This window comes from Temnothorax longispinosus, unplaced genomic scaffold (genome assembly GCF_030848805.1).
Source record: "Temnothorax longispinosus isolate EJ_2023e unplaced genomic scaffold, Tlon_JGU_v1 HiC_scaffold_55, whole genome shotgun sequence".
Lineage (NCBI taxonomy): Eukaryota > Metazoa > Arthropoda > Insecta > Hymenoptera > Formicidae > Temnothorax > Temnothorax longispinosus.
In genome coordinates, this window is record NW_027270396.1 from 64,675 (window position 1) to 73,822 (window position 9,148).

At 35.5% G+C, this 9,148-nt stretch overlaps 1 long non-coding RNA gene across 2 annotated transcripts; it reads right to left on the reverse strand.

Annotated features, from left to right (window-relative positions):
* Positions 1-3,157: 3,157 nt before the first annotated feature.
* LOC139824759 (uncharacterized) lies at positions 3,158-8,871 on the reverse strand. 2 transcript variants are annotated; one of them, XR_011735268.1, is made up of 3 exons: positions 8,494-8,871; positions 3,397-3,594; positions 3,158-3,330 (listed from the first exon to the last, which is right to left on the reverse strand). It is a non-coding gene; the product is annotated as an uncharacterized lncRNA (long non-coding RNA). The 2 variants fall into 2 exon arrangements; XR_011735267.1 differs by having other exon boundaries at positions 8,454-8,871.
* Positions 8,872-9,148: the final 277 nt, after the last annotated feature.

The window sequence follows — 9,148 nt, forward strand, 5'->3', positions numbered from 1 at the left end:
GCATTCAGTAAAACACGCGAATAAAAATAAATAAAAAATTTTACAGTTAACGACTTATTAACATTAATCATGCTATATTGCGATTATGTTTTATGTTAAAATTGAAAAATATGTAACGATGCGCCCCAAAACGCATCATTCCCGGCGAACATCAGCCGGATGCCGCCCGGCCGAGCACCCGCCGGGCGAGACAAGGCACGGTGTGCCCTTTTTAAATTGTCAATCTCGCGTATCAGTCCGCAAACGGACTTAGCGCGGCAACCGACTCGAAGCGCCGAGCGGTGCCGAAAACGGCCGAAAGCCACCGAACGCAATCGCGGCGTCGAGGCGCCGTACTTCCCGAACGCTCCACCGCTCCATCCCGGCGCGCGCGATTGCCGTCGCGTATACCCCCGCCACGCCGACACGTCACCGCGGGCGTATATAAACCGAGCAATGTTGCTAGGTTTAGAGAGATTCCACCGTGAGCCAGCAAACCGATCCGACCGATTCCGCTGCTCACGGATCCCGAAATCCCACAGTCGAACAACCAGGAGGTAGAGAGTATTCTCTGCCTCTGCCGAGTGAAGTATCTAGGCGGTTGACTCGAGATCCCATACGAACACCTGTGACACCGGAGTGAACCAGGGTAAGAGAGTTCTTCTCTTACTCGCCAAGGGTCTTGGCCACCCGGTGCCGCCTCCCGCCTACACGAATCGAGGCGCCAGGAGATAGAGAGTACTTCTCTATCTCCGCTAAGGGTCTTAGCCGCTCGATATCACGCCCAATCGCGATATCCAAACCTGCGATACCGCGTCACCCGCGCCGAAATACCTCAGCGAGCCCGCACGCCCGCCGATCCGCGAAACCCCGCGATCTCCGTGCGTCATCGCTTTACCAGGCGTCCGCACGCTCTGTGATACCCGTATTGTAACCGCGTCCGCGACCTATTACACGTATCTTGTAAACCGCGTCCGCGACCGATTACACGTATTCAGCGATTCCGCGATATCTGTAATCCGACGCTATCGTAGCAACGACCGCGATCTTCTGTACATATTCGCCGCTCCCGCGAGCATCTCTATGTATTCACGCGTAATTGAATAAATACCTTATCTTGTTTTTATTATATTTTAACCGAGTCTTGTGTCTTCCTCCGCGCCTACTCCGAACCCTGACCAGCCGCGAGCTAAATCCGCGCTTCGGAAGCTAGGTTTTTAAATATATACAAGGTGTACAACTAAAAGGGTTACAGATTATTATTTTTAAAAAACTAAGCAAAATATTAAATTGTTGTTTTCTTTAGAAATAATAGCCCGTAACACTTTTAGCTTCATACCTTGTATAAACTGTTTATAAGATTATAAGATATATTGTTTATAAGATTAAGATGCGTAATACTACAAAAAGGCGTGATATCCGTACAAAATTACCTTTTTAAAAAAAAGGTAAAAGAAGGCGCTAAGTACACGCATAGTAGTGTATATGTATTATGTTGTTACCCTGTTATGTTGTTACCTCGAAAAAAACAAAGTGGTAGTATTATACCTCCAAATAGCTTTACCCTGTACATACTGTTTATAAAATGCGTAATACTACAAAAAGGCGTGATATCCGTACAAAATTACCTTTTTTAAAAAAAAGGTAAAAAAAGGCGCCAAGTACACGCATAGTAGTGTATATGTTGTTACCTCGAAAAAAAGAAAGTGGTAGTATTATACATCGAAAAAACCTAAGTAACAAGTGGTAGACGTAATCTTTATATCTCGAAAAATCTTGAAAAAATCTAAGCAGTAGTATCTTTATTTCCGAAAAATTATAACCCAAGTGATACACATCACAAAATTATGTTACCTTATCAAAAAGAAGAGTCGCGCTTCAAGTGATCTATTACAATTACAAAAAAGAAATGATATCTCTTTAAATTACAGCGCCAATTACAGAGAGAACATATATATTGCCTCAAAAAATAATTGTTGCACTACTTTGAAAAATCTTTACATTGTGTCAATTAGAAAAGAATGTATGATAACAATTTTATAAGATTAAAAAATTTTATTTAAATTTAACAAGGGAATACAAGATATTTAAATACAAAGTTTACATGTGTATTTTTTAGTGGTCACAAAGAATTACAGAGGTAACAGTACAAAATAAAAATATTTTATTAAAATACATAAATTTTTCTTGTAAAAAAACTTGGCGCTGCTAGACCTCGAAATTTTAAATAAACAAGGACAACAATAAATAAAAATAATTCAGAAAATAATGCGATGGGAGTAATATTAAATGATTATCAGCGTGGATGTGCGAGTGCGTGACAACGCGGACGGCGGATAATGCGGCTTATCATTAAGTAGAGGATAAATTTATTTATTTATTTAAAATTTCGAGGTCTAGCAGCGCCAAGTTTTTTTACAAGAAAAATTTATGTATTTTAATAAAATATTTTTATTTTGTACTGTTACCTCTGTAATTCTTTGTGACCACTAAAAAATACACATGTAAACTTTGTATTTAAATATCTTGTATTCCCTTGTTAAATTTAAATAAAATTTTTTAATCTTATAAAATTGTTATCATACATTCTTTTCTAATTGACACAATGTAAAGATTTTTCAAAGTAGTGCAACAATTATTTTTTGAGGCAATATATATGTTCTCTCTGTAATTGGCGCTGTAATTTAAAGAGATATCATTTCTTTTTTGTAATTGTAATAGATCACTTGAAGCGCGACTCTTCTTTTTGATAAGGTAACATAATTTTGTGATGTGTATCACTTGGGTTATAATTTTTCGGAAATAAAGATACTACTGCTTAGATTTTTTCAAGATTTTTCGAGATATAAAGATTACGTCTACCACTTGTTACTTAGGTTTTTTCGATGTATAATACTACCACTTTCTTTTTTTTGAGGTATTTTACTTACGGTCGCAAAAAACTTTTAAGTTGATTTTACGTCAACACGGCTGGAGCAATCTCAACACTGTAAACACACCAAAGATGGGCATACACTAACACGTTTTGGGAATGACGGGTGCTGCCCTCTGATTATTAGTTTTTTAAATAAAGCCGATGTGACAACGTGCACCGTGTGACAACGTGCCCCGGTCTACCCTACTCGCAACAATCGTTGTAATACGATAGTTAAAATGTTTAAGCATATAAAAGCAGATAATTTGCTAAAAATTTCATTTATTCTTTTTGACAATATCGCTGCAATTAATATAACATTTTCTATATTTGCGTTTTTCACTTCTTTACATTAACATTACATGCAACAACCGCACGCAATGTCTGTTAATATTTCTACAACTTACGCTTGTTTTCTCTTGCGTAATTTAGATGCCCTGTATACATAATTATAATTATAATAATAATTAATCAATAATTTTATTACAAAAAATATACTTAACAATATCATGAAGAAAGTGACAAACAAAAATGCGTAGACATCAATCATATTTTGTTCCACTCAGCTCTGAGATCTCAGCGGCGTTACTAAAGTTCCATTTGGACGATGAACAATGTATTCGAAAACCGCTCCAAACAGCTAAATCTAATGGCGGTATTGGTCGATCCCGGAATTCGCTAGTTTCATGTTTCTTGTATAACTGCATCAAAGAATATGTTACTATCAATAATGTAACACAAAAATTACATCTTAAGGAGGTTCTACAGATAATGGATGTATCTAAAAATTGGAAAAAAAAACTTCATGGACGTATAAATTGAGATGCGAGAAAAAGTGCTTGAAAATTTTAGCATCGGTTATCGTGTAAAAATTTGCAAAAATGAATTTTGAAATCACAGTTTTTAACATAGGCTCTTATGGCAGAGGGGTTCCTGGAGACAGGAAACGAGATGTTAATTATATGAAGGCGGCCTACCAGAGATTCAAAAAACGGAGCTCTTTATATATCTTAATCTAAGCTTTTCAGAAATATTGAAAAAAACAAGGGTTATCGTGTAAAATTTTGTGATATTGAACAGTACAGCCAGTACAGCATCACAGTATGACAGCACCTTAACTTAATACACCTAACCTTTACGAGCGCTTACGGAGGAGTACTCGCTCTAAAATTATGTGAAATACAAGTTTTGACTCAATTAACAACAACTATCAATAAACAACAAAACATAACCACATTACCACATTTTCTCGCATGTATATAAGCCGGAGTCAAAGGAGCACTTACACGATATTTTTAAATATTCCTCGCATCGACTAATATGGGTATGATATAAGCTCTAACGTCATCAAAATTTATGAAAATATTTTATGAATACTTAGAATTGATGAATTTGAAGATTTTCTCTTCATCTCTCAACTGACTAGAGAGTACCTGTAGAACCTCCTTAATTAAAAAACGCATCTAATTAAAGGAAAAGCCAAATATAACACAAGACACCTAAACAAAAAATCCAATTTTATAATCTACATATTTTAAACGATTGTTTTACAGGAATTTATAAATTAATAAGCTTAATCTAGATTGCTAAGCTAGATTGCTTGAGGTCCTATATTACATGATAAAAGTGCAGTCATTATTTTTTTCTACATTGAATATTAAGAAAGATTTTTTAATTTATGTCAAAATCGAGTAATTTAGATTTAAGAAATGTCATCATCAACGTCATTATCCCGGTGTCCGGTTATAATCGACATTTCAATACTCGCGTACGCCCTCACACTTCCAAGCACCCTTCACGTACCCTTACTGACCTCCACCCACGCCATTCACCTGATCACCTCCCACCGTCTCCCACCCACCCCAAACATTTTAATATGTCTCGACACGTCCTCATGTAATCTAACACACTCTTATCCATCCAAGCACATCATCAACTATTACCACTTCCCCACCCCACCACAAAAACACTTGAATACATCTTGAAACGTCCCAACATATCCCAACACACCCTTACCCCCACTCAAACACCATCCACTCCCACTCGCCCAACTCCACCTCCACCCCAAAAACACTTCAATACATCCCGAAACGTCCCAATGTAGTCCAACAAATCCTCACTCATCCAAATACGTTACTACCCACCGCTCCTCCAAAACACCTCAATACATCCCGAAACGTCCCAACATAAGTCCAACATACCCTTATCCACACAAATACATTATCATCCATCTCCACTCTCTCAATCCACATCGCTCATTCCAAAATTATTTCTATAAACCCCAACACGTCCTAATATAGCTCAAAACAATCTTATCAATCTAATTAAATGTATTTCATATTAAATAACATATAAATAACAATTTGTAAATTGTTATAGTTGTTTATATTATAGTTATATGTCTTATGTTACATTACATAAAATCAACACATTTCTTGTAACACGCTGGATACTACAAAATGCATGATATATCACAAAAACACCTTTTTGAAAAAATAAAAAAAAGGCGCCAAGTATTCGCGTCCTATTGTGCGTAGCTATTGCGCGAAACAGTGTTGTTTTAATTTATTTTTGCTATAAAAGTAATGATATCAAACATCATACCAAGTGAGCATGAATTTACATGTATTATAAAATTTAATCCTTTCTCATATAAATAATTGAATTCCTCTACTCAATAGAATAATAAAATATTTAATGCAAAATAACTTGTTAATGAGCATGAAAACTTGTGTTTATTACGATATTTAGTCTTTTTATTATTATGGTTATTAAAATAACAAAATATTTTGTCCAAAAAAACTTGGCGTTGCAAATGTTTCAGTGTCATGTATGAAGTTTGTAAATGAGGATCGAGTTTAATTTATAATGTGAATAGATATATGTGCAAAGTAGAATTATTTGCAGAAATACTTATTTAACAACGCCAAGTTTTGCTTTCTCATAGAGGAAGCTTTGTCTTCGTAAACCTCGTGTTATTCGTGTATGGACCTTTGATCGCGTATAAAGCTAGGTCTAATCAACCAAATCTTAAAGAATGATATATGAAATAGGAGTAGAAAAGACCGAAGAAAAAATTGTTCTTTTAGTTTTCGATGCCAATGTGTTCTAAATGTTCTAAAACGTCGTTCTAAAATGTTCTAAACCTTTTTGTAAGAAAATTGTCTTACAAAAATGTCCGTATGTGTGTATGTATGTGTGTATGTATGTACACATTTATCCATAACTCAAGAACCAATCAACCAAATCTTAATGAACTATATGTGAAATAGGGGTAAAAGAGATTAAAAAATATAATAGAATTAGAAGATAAAATAAAGGGGTTACCAATTTTTGTTTTAAAAAATCTACGTGATTGCTCTAATCTCCGCAAATTTTGAGATATCAAGCTAAATTTTTTTTATGGATAAAGTTTTAACAAAGATCGGTGAAGAAGTTTATACTGATTTTTGCCTAAAAAGTGTATAAGTTATGTATGTAATCTTATATAAAGTATCATTAGAGAAAGTCATTTAAGGAAGGTTGGTATTGAATTTGACGAGGATCGCTGGAGCAATCACTTAAAAAGTATAGAAGTATAGATTTCTGCTTAAAAAGTATAGAAGTTATACATGTACTTTTATATAGAGTATCATTAAAGGAAGATTGGTATTGAATTTGACGAAAATCGTTGAAGAGGTTATACCGATTTTTGTCTTAAAAAAATCTACGTGATTGCTCTAATTTCCGCAAATTTGGAGATATAGATATTGAGCTTTTTTTTACAGCGTATCATCAAAAGTAGGTTGGTATTGAATTTGTCGAGGATCGGTGAAGGGGTTACCGATTTTTTACCTATGTAGCCTGAACTCCCAAAGTCAACATCAATTTGACATTACGTCAATTGTAAAACTTCACTTGTGCTCTAAGTTGACATTCTATCAATTCATAAAAAGATTAAATTTGTTTGCACAAGCCCGCGCACGAGCTTGGTCTCTAGATTTAGATGAGGAAGGAACAAATAAAATTAGACTTTGTATGAAGAGAGAAATTGCGTGCTTTGGTTTAATTCGTTTCTCAAAAGAGTTAATCGCAGTTTGATTTTCGGATAATAAATATAAGAAGTATAATTCGGTATGTTACAAGATAATAAGCTGTATAAATACCAAATAAAAGAAAATGATTAGTATAGAATAGTCCTTTCTTTCAAGTTATTGTCAAATAGACTTTAGATTCACTGATGTAATTTGTTATTAAATGAATTGATTCTTCATAATAGGAATAAAAATAGTATGATCACATATAATTAATCTTGACGTAGTCAAGCTCAGAACTAGTTGTTATTTATCAAAAAAAGGATCGTTAAAAACATAGACATAAATCAATTAGAAACATGAATATCAGTTCAGATATAATTCAAACAATCGGGGAAATAATGCATCAATCCTTTAGTTCATTCATGAATAATTGTCATCGGCCTTGTCGATAATATTCTTCGTAATTCGAATATTGACTGAGTATTACAGAACTTGTGTACAAACCACGGCACAGAAATATTACTTACAACATGAGCTATTATTACGACACGAGAGATAAATACGACAAGAGCAATAAGTTTTCAACTAATCAATTAGAAACATGAATATTAGTTCAGATATAATTCAAACAATCGGGGAAATAATGCATCAATCCTTTAGTTCAATCATGAATAATTGTCATCGGCCTTGTCGATAATATTCTTCATAATTCGAATATTGACTGAGTATTACAGAACTTGTGTACAAACCACGGCACAGAAATATTACTTACAACATGAGCTATTATTACGACACGAGAGATAAATACGACAAGAGCAATAAGTTTTCAACTAAGTTTACTGAATTACAATTGTAGTAGGCCTTCAATCTTTGATTGACACATTAATTCGACATAAAACAAACGCAATATTAGATAATAATAAATTTACAGAATAATCACGGTGATAATAGAAAGAATAATATATCGAGAGATATCATCAAAACGTATAAAAACTAGTAACAGATGTTATCGCAAGTAACGTTGTTATAAACGTTATAAACGAGTCGTGAATGCTACGCAAATACGCACCGCAATGTTATCACGTGAAAATATAATTCAATATCTATTGGGAGATATTCTCAAAAACGCAAGCAAAAAGTAAATATATCTTATCGCAGACAATGTAATGTGAAACGATTATTAAGTGCGAAGCACGTACGCATAAGAAAAAAATAACGTAAAGAATTTACATGTCTCGTGTTTATCACGGAATATTAATCTCACAAAATGAAATAGTGACTGTCTTTAATTGTTAATGAAATAGTTACAATCAACGAAATAAATAATTAAAGTAATTTTAGACTGAGCTCAGTATTACTATTTGACTCGACTTTAGATGTGCACAACTATCAAATGAATTATGAATAATTCCTCTCAACTTGCTCTCTGATTTTAGCAAGCTGCAATTCGTAACCGCCAGAGAATTGAAGATCCCTTGCGGATTACTCGTGTAACGTTAAACGAAAGTCTAACGTCCGTACTCATGAATGAGAAAATCGGTTACCTCTGAACTGAAGATATCATCAAAGAAAATATGCATGTACTTCTTAAGCCCAAACCAGCTGGATCCAAGTTTTCTCAATGGCTTCTCGTCTCATGCCCGAAAGGTCTTCTTGTACGTTCCCAAAATGGCTGCCTTCCTCGTGTCTGAAGGGTTCGCAGGAACGTCTCACCATGGATGTCCCTCTGTGACGACCGTTGTTGTCGTTCGTGAGCTTCGTATTCGTTCAATCTGATATGCTTGAGCTATTACAAAAGTATAATAGGCAGATCTCGATCCACCACCGACTCGCGTACAATACTCAAAATCGATCGAATCACGTAACTACGTATCTCGAATATTGTAGAAAACCGATTTCAGTAAGCGAAAACGTGTGTATTGTCTGACTTCTGGAAGACGAATGCTCGCTCGCCGGGCTACGCGCCCCTCCCAACATACTCACGCACGCGCGATGTAACCCTACGCCTAGCCGCATTACACGCCTGGGACGCAACGCGGTCGGCGCCTCTTGCGCGCATGAACACATGGCCTACGCTGAACGCGCGGCCTACCGCAACACGAAGGCATGACAGATTTGCACGAACGGAAAAAAGGGCTCTCTGAGTAGAGAGAGAGAGAGCGAGAGAGAGAAGACGAGAGAGAGAGAGAGAGAGAGCAGAGATCAGAGAGTAGAGCGGCTGAGATAGAGAGGAAGGGAG